The sequence below is a fragment of the Artibeus jamaicensis genome, unplaced genomic scaffold, assembly GCF_021234435.1.
Source record: "Artibeus jamaicensis isolate MK-2021 breed Jamaican fruit bat unplaced genomic scaffold, CSHL_Jam_final contig_463, whole genome shotgun sequence".
NCBI lineage: Eukaryota > Metazoa > Chordata > Mammalia > Chiroptera > Phyllostomidae > Artibeus > Artibeus jamaicensis.
The window spans coordinates 98,175-109,005 of NW_026521841.1; the positions used below are offsets into that span (position 1 = coordinate 98,175).

Below are 10,831 nucleotides of genomic sequence, written 5' to 3' on the forward strand. Positions count from 1 at the left end.
ACTTTCAGAAAGGAACAAGAGGAAATGAAGAATACAATTTCTGAATTGAAGAACACAGTAGATAGTTTCAAAAGTAGGATAGAAGAGGCGGAGGATAGGATTAGCGAGCTGGAGGACAAAGTAGAAAGCATCTCACAGAAAGAGCAGGAAAATGAAAAGAAACTCAGAAAGAATGAAGGGGGATTAAGGGAAATACAAGACAATATGAAATGTAATAATATCCGAACAATAGGGATACCAGAAGGAGAAGAAGAAGAATAAGGAATAGAAAATATATTTGAAAGAGTAATGAGGGAAAATTTTCCTAATTTGATGACAGAAAAAATCACACAAATCCAGGAATCACAGAGAATCCCAATCAAGAGTAACACAAGATGACCCACTTCAAGACACATCATCATCAAAATGGCAAAATTCCAAGAAAAAGAGAGAATCTTAAAGGCAGCAAGGGAAAAAAAAAAGAAGTAACATACAAGGGAGCCCCAATAAGGTTAGCTACTGACTTCTCAATGGAAACACTCCAAGCAAGAAGAGAATGGCAAGATATATTCCAAGTAATGAGAAACAGAGGCCTACAACCAAGGCTACTTTACCCAGCAAGGCTCTCAATCAAGAGAGAAGGCCAAATAAAGAGCTTCCAAGACAAAAGAAGTCTAAGAGAATATGTATCCACCAAACCAGTCCTACAAGAAATACTAAAAGGACTACTTTAAGGAAAGGAAGGAAAAGTGAGAGTCAGAGAAGAATACAGGTACAAAAATGGCAATGAATAAGTACCTATCAATAATAACCTTAAACGTAAATGGATTAAAAGCTCCAATCAAAAGACACAGAATAGCTGAATGGATAAGCATGACCCTCACATATGTTGCCTACAAGAGACCCACCTCAGGACAAAGGACCATCACAGACTAAAAATGAAAGGCTGGAAACAAATTTACCAAGCAAACGGACAAGAAAAAAAAGCTGGGGTAGCAATTCTCATATCAGACACAATAGACTTCAAAAAGAGGACCATAAAGAGAGACCCAGAAGGTCACCTCATAATACTCAAAGGAAGAATCCACCAAGAAGACATTAACATCGTAAATATATATGCACCCAACATAGGTTCACCAAAATATATCAAGAAAATCTTAGCGGACTTCAAGAATGATATTGACAGCAACACAATTATAGTAGGGAATTTTAATACCCCACTATCAAAAATGCATAGATCTCCCAAACAAAATATCAACAAAGATATTGTGGCATTAAACAACACCCTAAATGAAATGGACTTAACTGATATATATAGAGCCCTTCATCCCAAAGAAGCTAAATACATATTCTTTTCAAATGCACATGGAACATTCTCAAATATAGACCACATGATAGGACACAAAACGAGCCTCAAAAAACTCAAGAAAATTGAAATCATACCAAGCATTTTCTCTGACCACAAGGGACTGAAATTGGAAACCAACTCCAGAGGAAAAAAAGCAAAGCACACAAAATCATGGAGACTGAATGGCATGCTATTAAACAACGAATGGGTCAAGAATGAAATTAGGGAAGAAACCAAAAAGTTTCTGGAAACAAATGAAAACGATCTCACAACAACCCAAAACTTATGGGACACAACGAAGGCAGTCCTGAGAGGGAAGTTTATAGCAATACAGGCCTACCTAAAGAAGGTAGAAACATTTCAAACAAACAACCTACCCCTATGCCTGCAAGAACTCGAAGAACAACAACAAAGACAACCCAGAGCAAGCAGAAGGAAGAAAATAACCAAAATTAGAGCAGAACTTAATGACACAGAAAATAAAAGCACAATTCTAAAGATCAATGAATCCAGGAGTTGGTTTTTTGAAAAGATAAACAAAATAGACAAGCCTTTAAGTAGGCTCATCAAGAAAAGAAGAGAGAGGGCACAAATAAGCACAATCAGAAATGAAAGAGGAGAGATTACAACTGATACCACAGAAATAGAAGGGATTGTAAGAAATTACTATGAAGAACTGTATGCCAAGAAATTTGAAAACCTATGGGAAATGGACACATTTCTAGAAAAATATAATGTTCCAAAACTTGATGAAAAAGAAGTAGAACACCTGAATAGACCAATAACAGCAAAAGAAATTGAAGCAGTAATCAAAAAACTCCCATCACACAAAAGCCCTGGACCAGATGGTTTCACAGAAGAATTCTACAAAGCATTTAAGAAAGAGCTAACCCCTATTCTCCACAGACTATTCCAAAAAATCCAGAAAGATGGAAAACTCCCAGATTCATTTTATGAAGCCAGCATCATCCTAATTCCAAAACCAGATAGAGACACAACAAAGAAAGAAGACTTCAGGCCAATATCGCTCATGAACATAGATGCTAAAATCCTCAACAAAATATTGGCAAATTGCATCCAACAATATATCCAAAAGGTCATACACCATGACCAAGTGGTATTCATCCCAGGGATGCAAGGATGGTTCAACATTCCCAAATCAGTAAATGTAATACATCACATAAACAAAATCAAAGACAAAAACCACATGATCATATCAATAGACGCGGAAAAAGCTTTTGATAAGGTACAACACCCATTTATGATAAAAACACTCAGAAAAGTTGGAATAGAGGGAGCATTCCTCAATATAATAAAGGCCATATATGAGAGACCTACAGCCAGCATTATACTCAATGGGCAAAAATTAAAAGCTTTTCCACTAAGATCAGGAACAAGACAAGGATGTCCACTTTCACCACTTCTATTTAATATAGTTTTGGAAGTTTTGGCCACAGCAATTAGGCAAGAAGAGGAAATAAAAGGCATTCAAATAGGAAAGAAGGAAACAAAACTGTCACTGTTTGCAGATGACATGATAGTGTACATGGGAAATCCTATAGACTCTACCAAAGAACTGCTCGAACTAATTAATGAATTTGGCAAAATAGCAGGAAACAAAGTCAATATCCAGAAATCAATGGCATTTTTGTATACTAACATGAATCAGCAGAAGCAGAAATAAAAAAAAAATCCCATTCGATTTAGCAAAAAGAAAAATAAAATATCTGGGAATAAACCTAACCAAAGGGGTAAAAGACCTGTATGCAGAAAACTACACAGCACTGAAGAAAGAAATCAGGGAAGACACAAACAAATGGAAGCATATACCGCATTCATGGATTGGAAGAATTAATATCATCAAAATGTCCATACTACCCACAGCAATATACAGATTCAATGCAATACCTATTAAAGTACCAATGGCATATTTCACATAGAACAAACACTTCAAATATTTATATGGAACCATAAACAAGCCTGAATATCAGCTGCACTTTTGAGAAAGAAGATCAAAGTAGGAGAGATTACAATACCTGATATCAAACTGTATTACAAGGCCACTGTAATCAAAACAGCTTGGTACTGGCATAAAAACAGGCACATAGACCAATGGAACAGAACAGAGAGCCCAGAAATCAACCCAACTCTCTACAGTCAATTAATATTTGACAAAGGGGGCAATAACATAAAATGGAGTAAAGATAGCCTCTTCAATAAATGGTGTTGGGAGAACTGGACAGCTACATGCAAAAAAATGAAACTTGAGCACCAACTTACACCATACACCAAAATAAATTCAAGGTGGATAAAAGACTTAAATATAAGCTGTGACACTATTAAAGTTCTAGAGGAAAACATTGGCAAGAAAATCTCAGATATTTCACGCAGCAACTTCTTTACTGATATGTCCCCTTGAGTAAGGAATGTAAAGGAAAGAATAAACAAATGGGATCTCATCAAAATAAAAAGCTTCTGCATGGCTAAAGAAAACAGTATTAAATTAGCAAGACAACCAACTGTATGGGAAAACATATTTGCCAATGATACCTCAGACAAAGGTTTAATCTCCAAAATATACAAAGAACTTACACGACTCCACTCTAAGAAGACACCCAACCCAATTAGAAAATGGGAAAAGGACTTGAACAAACACTTCTCCAAGGAGGACATACAGAACATTCAGAGACACATGAAGAGATGCTCAATATCGTTAGCTATCAGAGAGATCCAAATTAAAACCACAATGAGATACCACTTTACACCAGTCAGGATGGCTATCATAAGCAAAGCAACAAACAACAAATGTTGGAGAGGTTGTGGGGAAAAGGGGTCCTTAGTTCACTGTTGGTGGGAGTGCAGACTGGTACAACCATTATGGAAAACAGTATGGAATTTTCTCAGAAAAATAAAAATCGACCTGCCTTTTGACCCAGCAATTCCACTGCTGGGATTATACCCTAAGAATCCTAAAACATCAATATCAAAGAACCTATGCACCCCAATGTTCATAGCAGCACAATTTATAATAGCCAAGAAGTGGAAGCAACCTAGGTGCCCATCAGTAAATGAACAGATCAAAAAATTGTGGTACATATACACAATGGAATTCTATGCAGCAGAGAGAAAGAAGGAGCTCCTACCCTTTGCAACAACATGGATGGAACTGGAAAGCATTATGCTGAGTGAAATAGGTCAGGTGTTGAAAGACAAATACCATGTGATCTCACCTTTAACAGGAAGGTAAGCAAGAAAACAAACAACCAAGCAGGAAAAAAAAAAAAAAAAACAAAGACATTGAAATAGAGAACAAGGGGATAGTGACCAGAGGGGAGAAGGAAGGGAAGTTAAGGGGAAAATGGGGGAGGGATTTGGAGGAACAAATAGGAAGGACACAGGGACGAGAACTAAGGGGGGTGGAAATGGGAGGGAGGTGGGGAGCAAGGGGCGGGGGAGGCTGGGACGGGAAAAATAGACAAAAAATTGTACTTGAAAAATAACTAAATAAAATTTTAAAAAAAGAAAAAGAAAATCTCAGATATTTCACGCAGCAACATTTTTACTGATATGTCCCCTAGAGCAAGGAATATAAAGGAAAGAATAAACAAATGGGATCTCATCAAAATAAAAAGCTTCTGCATGGCTAAGGAAAACAGTATTAAATTAGCAAGACAACCAACTGTATGGGAAAATATATTTGCCAATGATACCTCAGACAAAGGTTTAATCTCCAAAATATACAAAGAACTTACATGGCTCCACTCTAAGACATCTAACCCAATTAAAAAATGGGAAAAGGACTTGAACAGACACTTCTCCAAAGAGGACATACAGAATATCCAGAGACACATGAAGAAATGCTCAGTATCATTAGCTATTAGAGAGATCCAAATTAAAACCACAATGAGATACCACTTTACACTGGTCAGGATGGCTATCAAGAAAAGCAACAAGCAACAAATGTTGGAGAGGTTGTGGAGAAAAGGGGTCCTCAGTTCACTGTTGGTGGGAGTGCAGACTGGTACAACCATTATGGAAAACAGTATGGAATTTTCTCAGAAAATTCCCTAGAACACCAATCCAAAAGAACCTGTGTACCCCAATGTTCATAGCAGCACAATTTACAATAGCCAAGTGCTGGAAGCAACCTAGGTGCTCATCAGTAAATGAATGGATCAAAAAATTGTGGTACATATACACAATGGAATTCTATGCAGCAGAGAGAAAGAAGGAGCTACTACCCTTTGCAACAACATGGATGGAACTGGAAAGCATTATGCTGAGTGAAATAGGCCAGGTGTTGAAAGACAAATACCATATGATCTCACCTTTAACAGGAAGCTAAACAACAAAATAAACAAGCAAGCAGAATAAAAACAAAGACACTGAAATAGAGAACAAGGGGACAGTGACCACAGGGGAAAGGGAAGAATTTAAGGGGGAAGGGTGGAGGTATTTGGGGAACAAATGAGAGGGATGCAGGAAGGAGGGCTGGGGGGTTGGGGGGAGGTGGGGAGTGCGGGACGGGGGGGGCTTGGATGGGAGAAATAGACAAAAACTGTACTTAAAAAATAACTAAATTTAAAAAAATGAGAAAATAAATAAATAAATCAGACAGAAAGATAAATAGCATATAATTTTACTTATATGTGGAGTCTAAAGAACAACATCAATGAACAAGCAAAATAATAACAGATTTATGGATACAGCAATCAGATTGATGATTGCTGGATACGAGGGCAGTTTTGGAGACTGGGTGAAAAAGTTGAAGGGATTAAGGAGTACAAATAGGTATTTACAAAATAGTCATAGCAATGTACAGTATAGGAAATGTAATCAATAATATGGTAACAACAATGCAGGGGTCAGATGGGTGCTGGAAATATTGGGGGGACCACTCTGTAAAGTATATGATTGTTTAAACACTATGCTATATAACTGAAACTAATACAAAATAATATTAAATGTAAACTGTAATTAAAAATTAAATTTAAAAAATGAATCTGTCATAAGAGATATTAATAGCACTCACGAAACCCTGGTTTGTGGCCTAGACATTTCTAGCCACATTTAGAAAACCAGGCAAAAATAGATTTAATTGCTCTGCTTTTAAAAATACATAAGCTCCAATGGCCAGAAAACAAAATGTAGGGTTGGAGACAAAGGCAACATAGCATATAAACAATTCCATCAAGTGCAAAAAAAAGTGTACCTTCAAAAAAAAACTACAGGCACTTTTTTGTTTACAATTTAACGTATCTACATGTTATGGAAAGAGAATGACTCTGGAATCAGACACAGTTGAACAAAAATATCCCCTCTGGTACTAGCTAGTTCTGTGACCTAGAAACTGTAATTTAACTTCTCTGCTTCAGTTATAATCAACATAATGAAGATAAAATATTTGAATTTTAGGGTGTTTTGAATATAAAATTCAGTAAGAATATAAGCTTGTCAGGAACTTTGTGGGGACTGAAATTTTTCCTCCTTGTGAAATAACAACTAGCCTGTGATCCTTCAATGGATGCTGACAGAAGACAGGGACTCTTTGCTCAGAGACAGGGGGCTTTATCACTCACAGCACAGCAAGAGTATAAAAACATATTTGATCTGTTCCTCTTGTCCCCACGTCCTAGAGGACAACATACATGGTCCTAAGTGGACCATGTGCGTAGTTGCCCACATGGAGGGTTGAGTTCCAGCAGAGGAATCCTGAGCCAAGAAAACCAGAGTCTCTTCTTATAGGCAGTAAGGTGCCTGCCCTCTTCTCAGGAGGAATTAACTGTCTCCATCTTCCAGGGCTCCTTGCTATAGAAACATTCTAGAAAAGATTACCCAGAACAAAGAGCAGCTCATGTCCCACTCACAAGATGAAAGAAATGTGAATTATCTCCCAAGTAAGAAGGCACTGCCTAACACAGTGTCTGGTAGTGTGAATGCTGAATAAATACTTGTTGAATAAGTGTGCACAGACATGAAACCCTAGCCATGCTCTAAACACCTGGGCTCAGATCCCTTTACAGTATCCTCACTTCTCACCAGGGAATTAAAAAGCATATTCTGCTTCTTGAGGCACATAGAGGAGTTTAAAGGTGAAAGTTTTGCATCTCTTTGCTAGTGCATGAGGTTTGATTGCTTTTATTGGTTTTTGATCACAGGAACAATAGAGGCACACCCTGTGGGAGTCTTAGCGCATGGGTGAGGTCATCAGTCCAGAGCCCTGGCAATGATCTTGGACAGTATTTGCCAGCCTCTATTTCTGAGGCTATCCTGTGACCAAGAGGTTCCTGCTAACATTACAGATCTCAAGATGCTGAAGATAAGAAGACAGACTTCAATGTGTAACCAAACACTTTGGCCACCTTTTACTTTTCAAATAGCTGAAATAATTATTATTTTTCTATCCAAGTCAAAATGTACCTTGAGATCCCTCTTGTGTCACCCCAGAAAACCAGAGCAGAGCCCTCACATCTAAAAGGCAAAGTCTGGCTGTCCCAACAGGGCCTTGGAGCAGAAAACTAGGCCTTCCCTAAGCCTCTTCATTTAGATTCAATCAAAACTTTGCTATGGCTGTTCATCCTGGGTACATGGTACACTCAGATCCCAGATGAGGGTCCTTAGGCTGTGATGGAACATCCCTTCATTCAGGACATCATTGAGCTCTGGAGTCCTGTTGTGGACTGCTCTGCCTAGTTTCAGGAATTGTAACTCTACCCCCCATTGCTAAGGATGAGCGAGTGACCTCCAGAATGTGAGCCACAGGAGGCAAAGCTTGTCTCTGGTAGAAATGCTGCCTCAGTTTCCTCTCCCTATTCCCAAAGCATGATCTATGTTGTTGACGGGTAAGACCCCTCAGAGCAGGGACAACCTAGACCAGACACAATCACTTGGGAGGCCATCATGGAAGGACTCAGCGGGCTGCAACAAAGAGGGAGCAATGTACTCTTGTCCCCTGGCTTTGACAAAGCCTGAGTTCCCATGTCCTCTGGGAGAAGCACTTTATGGCTCTAATCCCCTTAAGCCTGAATACCTGATGGGGGAGGGGTGCAGCTCCTTGCCTTGCCAGAGCAGATGGCGGGGTGCAGCTGGGATCTAGCATCACAAAGACTTCCTGAAAATCTTGTGAAATCTGCTCTGCTAAGAGTGCTTTCTTTCATATATTAAGGGTCCAAGCAGGAAACCCTAAAAGTTTCTGCAAAACCCCCTTCCTGACAGACTCTGACTCAGACTAAGCCTTCAGATTTCTTTGAAATGTTATCTACTGTTTGATCCTTACTGCCTGTATTCCTGTGTATTACAACCCAATAAAAGCCCCTGGAGGAAGGGGTTTGAGGCCTTCCCCTTTCAAGGGATCAGCCACCTCTCCTCCCCAAGCAAATCATGTCTTGTCTTGTTTACTTTCATCCATGGCGGACTTGGGGACTTGCAGGAAAAGTCACCCCCACAGTGTCCTGTGTACAAATGGGCTTGGGATTCCAATGTGACAGATTTAGGGCTCATCATTAGCCATTTCACAAGGCACACACTTTACTCTGTCATGGCTGGGTCCTCCCCAGCCCTGTGCTTTTGCACTGATAATTAAAGTATGTGCATTGGGGGATTGGCAGGCAATTAATATGAGAAGGGGCTTCTCTCCAGCTGATAATAAACATGTTTGCTTTTATGTTTAGCCTTGAATCTTCTGTATAGCTCCTTTGGCTGGAACCAGAAGAGTAAGCAGAGGGAAACAAAACTCATCTAATCCCCAAAGAAAGTGTCTTCTGTACTGCTAGCAAAGATAATCCTCAACTGACTCAGTTAGAATATCTTATTACACACACATACCCACACTTTTAACAAGGACTTTTACTAGTTTATATGAGCTTCCAATACACTTTCCCCAAAGACCTTATGAGGCTGACACCTGAGGCTACCAAAGAAAGAGCATTAGTTTATAAACAGTGTTCTAGCTTCTAGTGTGCTCTGGGTGGTAACCTCTTGAGCATCTACTTTTTAATTTACTATCCCCATCACAAATCAAGGAGCCTTCTTAACTTTTGCCTACGTCCTTGGTCAAAACACAGCCCTGAGGATCAGTTGAGTTCTTCAGGGCCCATTCCCCCAGCAGGCTCTGTGCTGTGCAGCCAGCCACTCTGTCTGTATGAGGGCATGGATCCACAGGGCTGTGGCTCCCTGTCTCTCCAAACCAAGGGTCCACTCTTCCACAGCCCATTGGCACCATCCACTGCCTCTTGTTTCTATCAAAATAGGAAGAACATTTAAAATCCCAAATGATCACAAGCATCATTTCCTGATTATAATATGAAACATAGATCTCTTTATGCTTCCTCTTGATTACCAGTAGACATCTCCAGTGGCTGCACATGGGAGGGAATTACTTTCAAATTATTTCATGCCTAAAAGACAGGGTCCAGCAGAAGTAACACCTGCTTGAGTGTGGTTGGTAGGGTAATAATATGGGTATAATAATTTATAGTTTTAATTTTAACATTTTACCTAATATGTCACATGGTATGATTGAGTATGATATTTCTGTGTTACAGAATTACGTGCTTATGATTTTGTAATAAAAAGGGGGCATTATTTGTGTCAGACCCTGTATATCAACCTACACTAGAACTACCACAGCCTGTTTGAATAAAAACATTTTTATATATGTTTTTGTTCCTCCTCTGGTAAAAATACATAAAGATTTTTATGCATTTTAATACATAAATTCTTCCATGTATCTATGCCTGTTACCTCTTTTGATACATCAGAAAGGTAAGAAATTAAAAACTTAAGCAAATTGCCTAACATCAGTCTCAGTGCTTCTGTCTTTAAAATGGGAATAACACCACCAGCTTGAGGAGGTTAATCATGTAGATTAACCCACATCATGAAGAGAGGCTATTACAGTCGACAACAGGCATTGATTGCTCTGAATCCTATTACTGATTGTCATTGCTCACGTGGCTGTCTCACAGCAGGTGAGGCAAAGACAGAGGCAGAGGCAGAAACCCTGCCTCCCAACTGGCACTGATTCCTCTGGGCCACACTGACATCCATTCTTTCCATCAGTGGTCCTACACTTGGGGGGTACTGCCACTAGGAGTGTTTTAGAACTTTAAGGTTGCTTGGGGTTATTGCTACTATGTGTGGCCCTTCTGCAGTATGTGGACAGGTCCCAAACCAATTTTGAACATGCTGCTGGACTTTCTAGAGGTGATAGGCCTGTCTTTATTTGAACTTTACATTATCTTACATATGGACACAAAGTACACAGTGATCCATCACCTATCACAGGACTTAAGTTCCAGAGAACCCCGCAATAGGTGAAAATCCATGAAGTAGCTGCGTTCTATTTATTTTATTATTTTTATATATTTAAGGCTTTATAAACCTTTCCCACACTCCTAATAAACCTTTTCCTCTCTCTTATTAACCTTTTACATACTCATAAACACTTCATATGCTCTTAAATACTTTCTACACTCTTAAATCTACATAATTTTAACCACGTGT

At 39.0% G+C, this 10,831-nt stretch overlaps 1 protein-coding gene across 1 annotated transcript in view; it reads left to right on the forward strand.

Annotated features, from left to right (window-relative positions):
• Positions 1-9,970, forward strand: part of GYPC (glycophorin C (Gerbich blood group)) — a 59,193-nt gene extending 49,223 nt beyond the window's left edge. The window contains exon 4 of the transcript XR_008391862.1: positions 7,486-9,970. The gene's annotated coding sequence lies outside the window, so the exon portion shown is untranslated. The remainder of the gene's footprint in view (positions 1-7,485) is intronic.
• The last annotated feature ends 861 nt before the right edge of the window (positions 9,971-10,831 follow it).